The sequence below is a fragment of the Panthera tigris genome, chromosome X (genome assembly GCF_018350195.1).
Source record: "Panthera tigris isolate Pti1 chromosome X, P.tigris_Pti1_mat1.1, whole genome shotgun sequence".
In the NCBI taxonomy this organism is placed as follows: domain Eukaryota; kingdom Metazoa; phylum Chordata; class Mammalia; order Carnivora; family Felidae; genus Panthera; species Panthera tigris.
Window position 1 is genome coordinate 42,727,610 of NC_056677.1, and position 8,717 is coordinate 42,736,326.

Genomic DNA, 8,717 nt, shown 5'->3' on the forward strand with positions numbered 1-8,717 from the left:
ACACAGCTGCTGCCAACAGACAAAGCACCAAGGTCAGGGAGACAGCTGGGCAGCAGATAACCTTTCCAAGAGATAACAGGAAATGACTAAGAGCCAATAAAAGAGCTCACCTGAGGAGAAACATGAGCCTGAGGTCAGATCCCACAGTTTATGCTGACTGAAGAGTATGAGACCTTAGTCCTTATCAATAAATCTTTATTTCATACACATAAAGATCTGAGTTGTAGGACAGTTCTTGATTAGATATTAAAAGTGGTTATCCCTAATTCCCTTCCTGATCAAAGAAGAATTACATGTTCTTTACACTTGGCTCTAAATTGCCTCTATATCTTGTCTGTATGAGACAGGGAGGGTGAGAGAAAGGGAGTGAGGGAAAAAGGGAGGGATGTGGTAATTCTACTTCTGCCACAGGGGATCTTTCTAACTCTCAAAGAACCTGTGCTTCTCTAAAGGTAACCTGCAGGGTCTGGGAATGCAAGACAGCAAGGGTTTCTGGTTGGGGGTGGAGGTAGGGCGCAAGGTCAAATTCCTTTCTGTCTTGTAGGTACTTACCTTTGTTTGCTAAAATCAGGGACAATAGTCCGCTGTCCACCCCCTTCTCTCCTCTACTCTCGCTCTTTCCCTGACAGTGGAGGACCAGTCCATCTAGGTGATGGTGAAGCCTTTGAAGGCTCACCAGATGCAGGAGACCTACAACCCTGAGGACTGTATTTTATATGCTGTGTTACCCTTGGAGTAACCCTGTGTCTTTGTAGTCCTGGAATGTGCTGGCTTGTTTTCCAGAGAAACAAAGCATATTTACTGTCTGACAGGAGGAAGAGGTGAACTTTTCTAAAGTCTCCCTCTTCTTTTGGGATCATGCTGCACATACACAGTGCTACATAACCAGCTGTTTCAAGTTTATAACTCAGTGTGAGCAGCACAACTATGACAGCAAACATTATTCAGCATTGGTTTGTGATGGACGGCCACATTTCATTTTCAAATGTGTTGCAGTTTACTTATATAGTAAGTCCGTGACCATTCTTTTATAAATTAAGCTGCTTTGGAAATCCCATGTATCTAAATCTTTGTTCACATCCAAGACAGTTTCCCTTTTTTTTTGAGGGGAGGGGGGGAAGTGAGCAAGGGGTAGGGAGAGAGAGAGAGAGAGAAAGAGAGAAGTGGGGCTCACTTCGAGCAGGGCTTGAGCTCACTCGATGGGAGGGGGGGGGGGCTCTAATTCACAAAGCATGAGATCATGACCTGAGATGAAGTCAAATGTTTAACACAGGCTCCTCCAAGACCGTTTCCTTAACATAAAGTTTTAGAAGTAGAAGTTTTAGGTTACAGGATGTATGCAAGTTTCAAAGCTTATATATTTGAATTTATCAGTCCTTTTCTTTATATTTTTCTGGATTCCTTTCATTCTTGAAATGGCTTTGTAGACTTTCAGAGCCTAAAAGCTCTCACACATCTCTAAGGAGACTAAAGACTCTTGAGGGCAACTGGGGCAGCTGCACTGAGAAGAAAACTTGAAGGGCCAATTGGCAGGTGAAATGCAGGGCTGGGAACAGTCCTAGACAGAAGGACTGAAAGATTTTGGGGGTGGAGAAGGGAAGAACAGGTCTTCCAGGACTAGGAAACAATGTCCTGCTTCAGGCATGGCAGAATCTCTGCTTGGGTGGGGAAGGCTGGATCTACAGCCTATTCGATATATACATCACTGTGCATACACACAGGTGTTACTACACATATGTCCAAATCTTGGGATTGGCTGGTGAAGTTGACCCCACAGAGGTTGTGTTTGGGTGGCAACAGAAGATGGTATCTAACCATTTTCATTCCCTTTCTGATTCTCCAGCAGGCTCCTTGCTGTCTCTCAGCAACTGTAAGTGTGAATAGGTGTGAATGCTTGAATGTGAGAGGGAGCCAGCAGGACTCAGATGGGTTTAGGCGGTGAGATCTGTGTCCTCTGGGGAGGAAGTTCCTTAAGGCCATCACATCTTTCTCCTCACAGGGCTTGTGGCTGCCACAGCCCTTGTTGTGGTGGGGGCAGGACAAGGGAGGATGGTGGACCACAAAGGGCTCAGATGAAAATGGGGTTAGTCTTGGGGATGTTATTTGAAGTATCTGGATGCTAGAGACACCAGGTACTTTTGACAAAGTGCAGATTCAGGAATCCTCAGTGGGGTCAAGGATGAAGGAATGAGAAAGCCCCGCCCACACAGCATGCGCATGCCCAGTGCCCAGCATTTTCCCATCAGCCACTGACTTGGGTCGTGTGCAAAGCGTTCCGTGCGCAGCACTGTGCGGATCGCGTCCTATCATCTGGATTCTTTCTCGCTAAGATTCACTTGGTACGTCTTTTACCAATTGGTAGGCAGATGAGTCTGCTTAGAAGTTTAAGTGTGAGTGTGAGGAGAGAGCCAGTGGGCTTTGGGTGGGTCAGGCCATATAGTTCCTGGCCTCTGAGGAGGAAGGTCCTTGAGGTCTTTGCCCTCATAGGCGTTGCGGCTACCATAGCTCATGTCACAGTGGCGGGGCCAGAACTAGTGAGGACGGTGAGCTGTGGAGGGGAGGGGGTCGCATGAAGAGGGGGCAAGGCTTAGGGCAAATTCTGAGGTATCTGGGTCTTAGAGGCACCAGGAACTGACAAAGGGTGGATTTGGGAATTGTCGGTGTGGGCGTGAATGAAGGGTGCGGAAGTCATAACCACGTGGTACGTGCGAAGGTAGTGCGCATGTCCAATGCTGTGCGCCTTTCCAGCCGTTATTGGTATGGAACGTGTGCAGTGTGTTCTGAGTGCTGAGCTGTTGGGGTCGCGTCCTATCGCCTGGAGTCTTTCTCTCTGAGACTTGATCGTTCTCCCAGGAGCTTAAATGTGAGTGAGTGAGGAAAGAGCCAGCGGGCTTCAGGCAGGTCAGGGTGGCCGTTTCTTGTTGCTGAGGAGGAAGGTCACCTTTCTCTTTACAGGTGTTGTGGCTGCCATGGCTTTTGTCTTTGTTAGAGGGGGGCTGAGACAAGGGAGGGCAATGGGCGGGTGAGAAAGGGGGTCAGATGAAGATGGGGCGAGTCTTGACGATGTTATTTGAGGTATCGGTCTTGGAGGCGCCAGGAACTGCCGACGGAGGGCAGATTTGGGGAATTTTTGGTGAAGCCCCAGTGAGGGGCAGGGAAGCCCTTCCCATGTGGCTTGCAGGATGCAGTGCACATGCCCACTGCCCAGAACTTTCTCCGTGGTGGTTGGCGTGAAAGCATGTGCAGCGTGTTCTGGGTGCTGAGCTGAGCATGTCGAGGCTTACCATGTAGATTTTTTCTCGCTGAGAATCAGCAGGTCTGCAGATTAGTCCGCCCAGGAATTTAAGTTTGAGTGAATGTGAAGAGGTTGCTATTTGCCTTTAGGTGGGTAAGGGCAGTGTGGTTCCTGGCCTCCGGGGAGTAAGTCCATGAAGTCGTCATCCTCAGAGGTATGGCCCACCATAGCCCATGTCCTGGTCGTGGGGCTGGGAAAGGGAGAGTGCCAGATGAAAATGGAGTTGTCTAAGGGGTGCTATTGGAGGCATCTGAGTCCTGGGGGCACCTGAAACTGCCGACAGAGCATGGAATTGAGAATGGTCCGTGGAGAGCTAGACAAGACTGTATATTACAAAATCTCTTCATAGTGGAGAGTCCAGTTGTGAAATGAAATCTTTTTAGGAAAGTTGTATGTTTTTTCAAGTACTTGAAGGTCCGTTGTCTGCCAAATTGCTGTGAAACAAAGGTTTTGCAAATAGCCTCATTTGATGTGATTGGAAAATAGGCAGTTGTTATGAGTTCAAGATTTATTTTGGAAATCTCAACAAATGTAAAAAAGAATTTATAATTAGCAGTTGGCCATAAAAATATTTCAGTATAATTATTATTTTATTACATTCTTCAATGATTTTTTCTTTTTTATTTATTATTATGTTTTAATTTAAATTCAAGTTCATTAGCATACAGCATAGTCTTAGTTTCAAGAGTAGAACCCAGTGACTCATCTCTTACGTATGACACCTAGTGCTCATCCCTAAAAGTACCCTCCTTGATGCCCCTCACCCATTTAACCCATCCTTCCCCACCTCCCCTCCAGCACCCCTTAGTTTGTTCTCTATTTAAGAGTCTCTTATGGTTTGCTTCCCTCTCCCTCTCTGTTTTTATCTTATTTTTCCTTCTCTTACCCTGTGTTCATCTGTTGTTTCTTAAATTCCACATATGAGTGAAATCCTATGACATTTGTCTTTCTCGAACTGTTTTCGCTTAGCATAATACACTCTAGTTCAATCCACGTTATTGCAAAAAATAGTTTCATTCTTTTTGATCGCTGAGTAGTATTCCATTGTATATACATGCACCCCAATGTTTATAGCAGTGCTATCAACAATAGCCAAATTATGGAAAGAGCCCAAATGTGCATCAGCTGATGAATGGATAAAGAAGATGTGGTGTATATTTAACGATTTTCTATTTTCAGTGTGAAATATGAGTGCACGAGTAAGATCAAGATCTAGAGGAAAGGGAGATGGAAAAAAGTCTTCTAAGCAGGAAGAACCTGTGGTTGTGAGTGCTTTAATGTTTTACTTCTATTGGCAGAAATAATTTTTTAGGAAAAACTATCAAAAAAAGTTGTTGAACCAGTATAGTATGTTGTTTAAAGGACTTTCTTGCTTAAAATGGATGAAAAATGAATCCAGGAAAGAAACATTGAGGAAAAAGACTTACATTCTGGTGTTGCCTGGATATGTAAATTGATAGGAGTCCAGGAATCCTCTCTATGACTTCCCTATTGTGCTTATGAATAAACAAACAACACACATCTCAGAAAAGATTAAAAAGGTTTCCAGAATTATTAGTCCTTGCAGATAACTCCTTGGAGTATTTTCTATATATAAAGAGTAATTTTATTGAATACTTACAGAGAAGAGTATAGGAAAAACTTCAGATTTGTGATTGACTACCTCCATGTAGTATGTGTATTTGTGCCTTCTGTCATTATAGTATTAATATCAATACTCTTTATTTGCACCTATCCTCCCCTAAGGCTAAACAACCAGGTGAAAAAACATCACAACAAAAGGAACTACCAACTGAGAATCCAGATATTGAGACTGGGCAAGAGAAAGAAGGAGCACCTGTGGCTCAAGGTGAAGAGGGGATGAAGAAACATGTTGTATTTCATTTATGATGTTATATTAGTAATAGGAATAGATAAAGGGTTCCTTGAAAATTGGCTGGAAACTTGTTTGGTAAGGGAAAGGTATAGTTTGCAGCTGACTGCAGTCCTTCTCTGTGATAAGTTTTCTTTCTTTCAGCATTTTACCATCCCATATTTTAAATTGTTTGGCATGCTTGGAAAGTACAATTCTTGCCAATGCTCTATATTAGCAAAGCAAGGAAACAACATTAAATTTAGACAGAATTATACACTATGTCATTAGTTAAAGTTGGCCTTTTTTGAATGCTGTTTTCTGGGCTTCTTAAGTTGTGGCATCAAATGTTTAAGCAGACCTAGATACACTTTGGCTAACTCTTAGATTGTAATTTTTAAAAATCATAATACAGAGAAACAAAAATGTGAAAGCCTTTCCTAGTTGCTGTTAAAGTCTTCAATATTTTTGTCTTCCTGAACCATAATCTAGTTGTCATATATTCCTTTTTTAAAAACTTTTGTACTTAGAAAAGATTTAAAGCTTACAGAAAAGTTACAAGAAAAGTACAGTGTACTTTTGATAGGAGCCTCAGACACCTTGATTCACGCATTGCTATGCTAACCTTGTGCCACATATCACCCTTCCTTAGATAATAATACACATATTATTATTGTTAAACCACTTGAGATTAAATTTCAACTCTGTACTCTCAAAGTAATTCAGTATCTGTTTCCTAGAAACAAGGATATTGTTTTACATAACCCCAGTACAATGATCAGATTGAGGAACTTTAACGTTAAGAAAAAATTATTATCTAATATGTGGTCTGTTGCCTAGTAATGTCCAGTTTTGTCAGCTGGCTTAGTAATATCCTTTATACCATTATTTTTTCCTGATCCAGGACCCAACCCCAAACCACCCATTGTATTTAGTTGTCACCTCTCTTTGGACTCCTTTATCCTAGAAGTGTACTTCAGTCTTTCTTTGTCTTTCCTGATTGACAATTTCTGGAGTCCAGGCCATTTGTTTTGTAAAATGTTCTTCAGGTTGGGTTTCTCTCATCTTTTTATTTGTGATGACTTTTTTTCACTCATTTATTGGGGCCTGCTTGGTGGCAGATCATGTACTCGATGCTGAAGATAAAAATATAAACGAGAGAATGATTTCTGTCTTGTACTCACAATCTTGTCAGAAATTCAGGTAAACAAATGGCTGATCTAGTGGAATAAGTGCAATAATATAAGTATATATAGGTTACAAAGGTGATAACTAAGTTATCTTAAACAGTTTTGGAAAAAGAAACACTTCATAGAGGAGGTAATATATAAGAAACATAACTCCCATTTTCTAGCAGAAAAACTTTTTAATGCTTACTGCATTCTTATACATCACACTTTTTACACTACTGACTTACAGAGCTTTATTTAATAATATTAATTTATGGTTTGCTGCTTACATTAATAATTCTGTTTATTTATATAAGAACCTGAACTGGAAAGTGAAACCCAGGGAATGGGTCTGGAAGAGACTGGAGCTGAGCATGTAGATTGCCCTGAGGTGAAAAAGGAAGACTCCACCTAATCCAGCACCTGCTAAAATTCCAGAAGCATGTAAGTTCTCCATTAAGAATGCCAGTCATGGGGTTGTTCTTTTCTACAATATTATTATACCTTTGTAACAAATCACGAACACAAAGATTATTTGAAAAGTAGTTTAGACACCAAATGCTTGATTCAGAGACAGTATCAGAAGGAAAAAATGAGTTAACTCAAAGGCGTGTTGTTGAATTATAAAACATGGAAGTATTATTACTTTGGAATAGAAGTCCTTTGAAACCTAATGCAAGTGGTCATATACTTACATAAATTATTTAACATACCCCAGTACCAAATGGATATCTAAACAACATAGTAGTACTGATTTTCGTTTAATTTGCCTGAACTGTTTCTCAACAATCACTTTATCTTTTAGACACCAAAAAATGATATGGATCTGTTTGTTTTGGCTTTTATAGGTTGGCTTATTTGTTTTTTAAATAGTGAGTGAGGCTAAGAAATGGTAATATTTGCCTGCATCTTGTAATGTCATCTATGATGGTAGTGGCTTATAACTAGTGTGACTGTGTAATTTTTATCATCCAAACCAGGACACTCTTGAGAGTTTAAGGGAGTGCTGTTGACTGCTTACACCAGGACAATAGGTGCCAATGGAAGAAATGGTCACTTTACTATAAATAGACCATAGAAAAGATGAACTGAATCAATGAAATATTTTTGCACAAAAGAGACAAACCAAATGGGATAATGTTCTTTGCCTTCTCTTTAGTTAAAATGGTTCCAAGCATGACATCATCATTTTAATTTTTAATTATTTTTAAAGGTTTTTATTTCTTTTTGAGTGGGGGGAGGGGCAGAGAGAGAAGGGGACAGAGGATCCAAAGCAGGCTGCATGTTGACAGCAGAGAGCCCAATGCTGGGCTCGAACTCATGAACCACGAGATCATGACCTGAGCTGAAGGTGGATGCTTAACCCACTGAGCCACCCACATGTCCTAGTGACATTATTTTAGCTAATATAGATAATTAGAAGACTATTTCAAATGAATGAATTTCAGTGATACTGGGTTTACTTGCTTGTTTGCTTTGCTTCTTGGAGTTTCTGCTTGGTTGATTTTATTTTAACTGAAATCAGACAGCTTTTTCTCACTACCTAAAATTATCTTTAAATAGACTAGTGGGATTTGATCTGTTCTGGGTTTGAGAAATCTGTGTTTCTTCATACCATCAAAAAGAGTGATGTATTTAAAAAGTTGGTGCTTATATGCCTGAAAATGTACATTAGCATAGAGGTCTGTGCCGTGATTAAGGTTCTGGTTTTAGTTTCATCTTATAAAACCAAAGCTGTAGTGTCCTTTATGTACCTTTATTCTTGTCTAAGTAAAGTTCTCCTAAGTGATGTACCCAATTCTTACGTTTATGTTTTAGGTGATGAACAGTCATATGTTCAAAAGAAGACAAGCTGAAGACATACATATGCTTTGTTATGTTGGTAATTTGGCTTAAGTTCTCTCAATAAAGCCTTAATAAAGTTTGCTCAGAAGAAGTCATGCATATCTTTTGTTAAATCTGTTTCTAAGAATGTGATACTATTATAAGTGGTATCTTAAAAAAACTCTTTATCCTATTTAGAGCTGGTCTATAGAAGTGCTGTTTATTCTTGTGTAATGATTTTGTCTGGCAACTTTGCTAAACTTATTCTAATAGTGTATCTCTACATCCTTTTGGATTTTCTACATACACAGTCATACCACATGCAAATAATGATGGTATTGTTTCTTTTGAATCTTTCTACCTTGTAGTTCTTGTCCTTACCTTATGACATTAGCCACATCCTTTTAAGTTGGATAGAAGTGATGATAATAGACATCCTTGTGTATCCCTGATCTCTCAACATTTCACTGTGATGTATGCTATAGATTTTTAATTTTTTAATTTTTTTATTTTTTTAAAGTTTATTTATTTATTTTGAGAGAGACAGAGCATGAGCAGGAGACGGGCAGAGAAGGAG

General features: G+C 40.2%; 1 long non-coding RNA gene across 6 annotated transcripts in view; it reads left to right on the forward strand.

Annotated features, from left to right (window-relative positions):
• The window catches only part of LOC102948887, a 133,684-nt gene extending 125,424 nt beyond the window's left edge, over positions 1-8,260 (forward strand). For 3 of the 6 annotated variants that reach the window (XR_001511710.2, XR_001511709.2, XR_001511708.2), the window contains exons 2-5: positions 4,475-4,560; positions 5,042-5,144; positions 6,634-6,760; positions 8,135-8,260. This is a non-coding gene — a long non-coding RNA (uncharacterized LOC102948887). Of the gene's footprint in view, positions 1-2,250; positions 2,340-2,524; positions 2,544-2,737; positions 2,864-4,474; positions 4,561-5,041; positions 5,145-6,633; positions 6,761-8,134 lie in introns of those variants that run through there. The other 3 variants (XR_446795.2, XR_006213428.1, XR_446796.3) reach the window with 3 other exon arrangements.
• Positions 8,261-8,717: the final 457 nt, after the last annotated feature.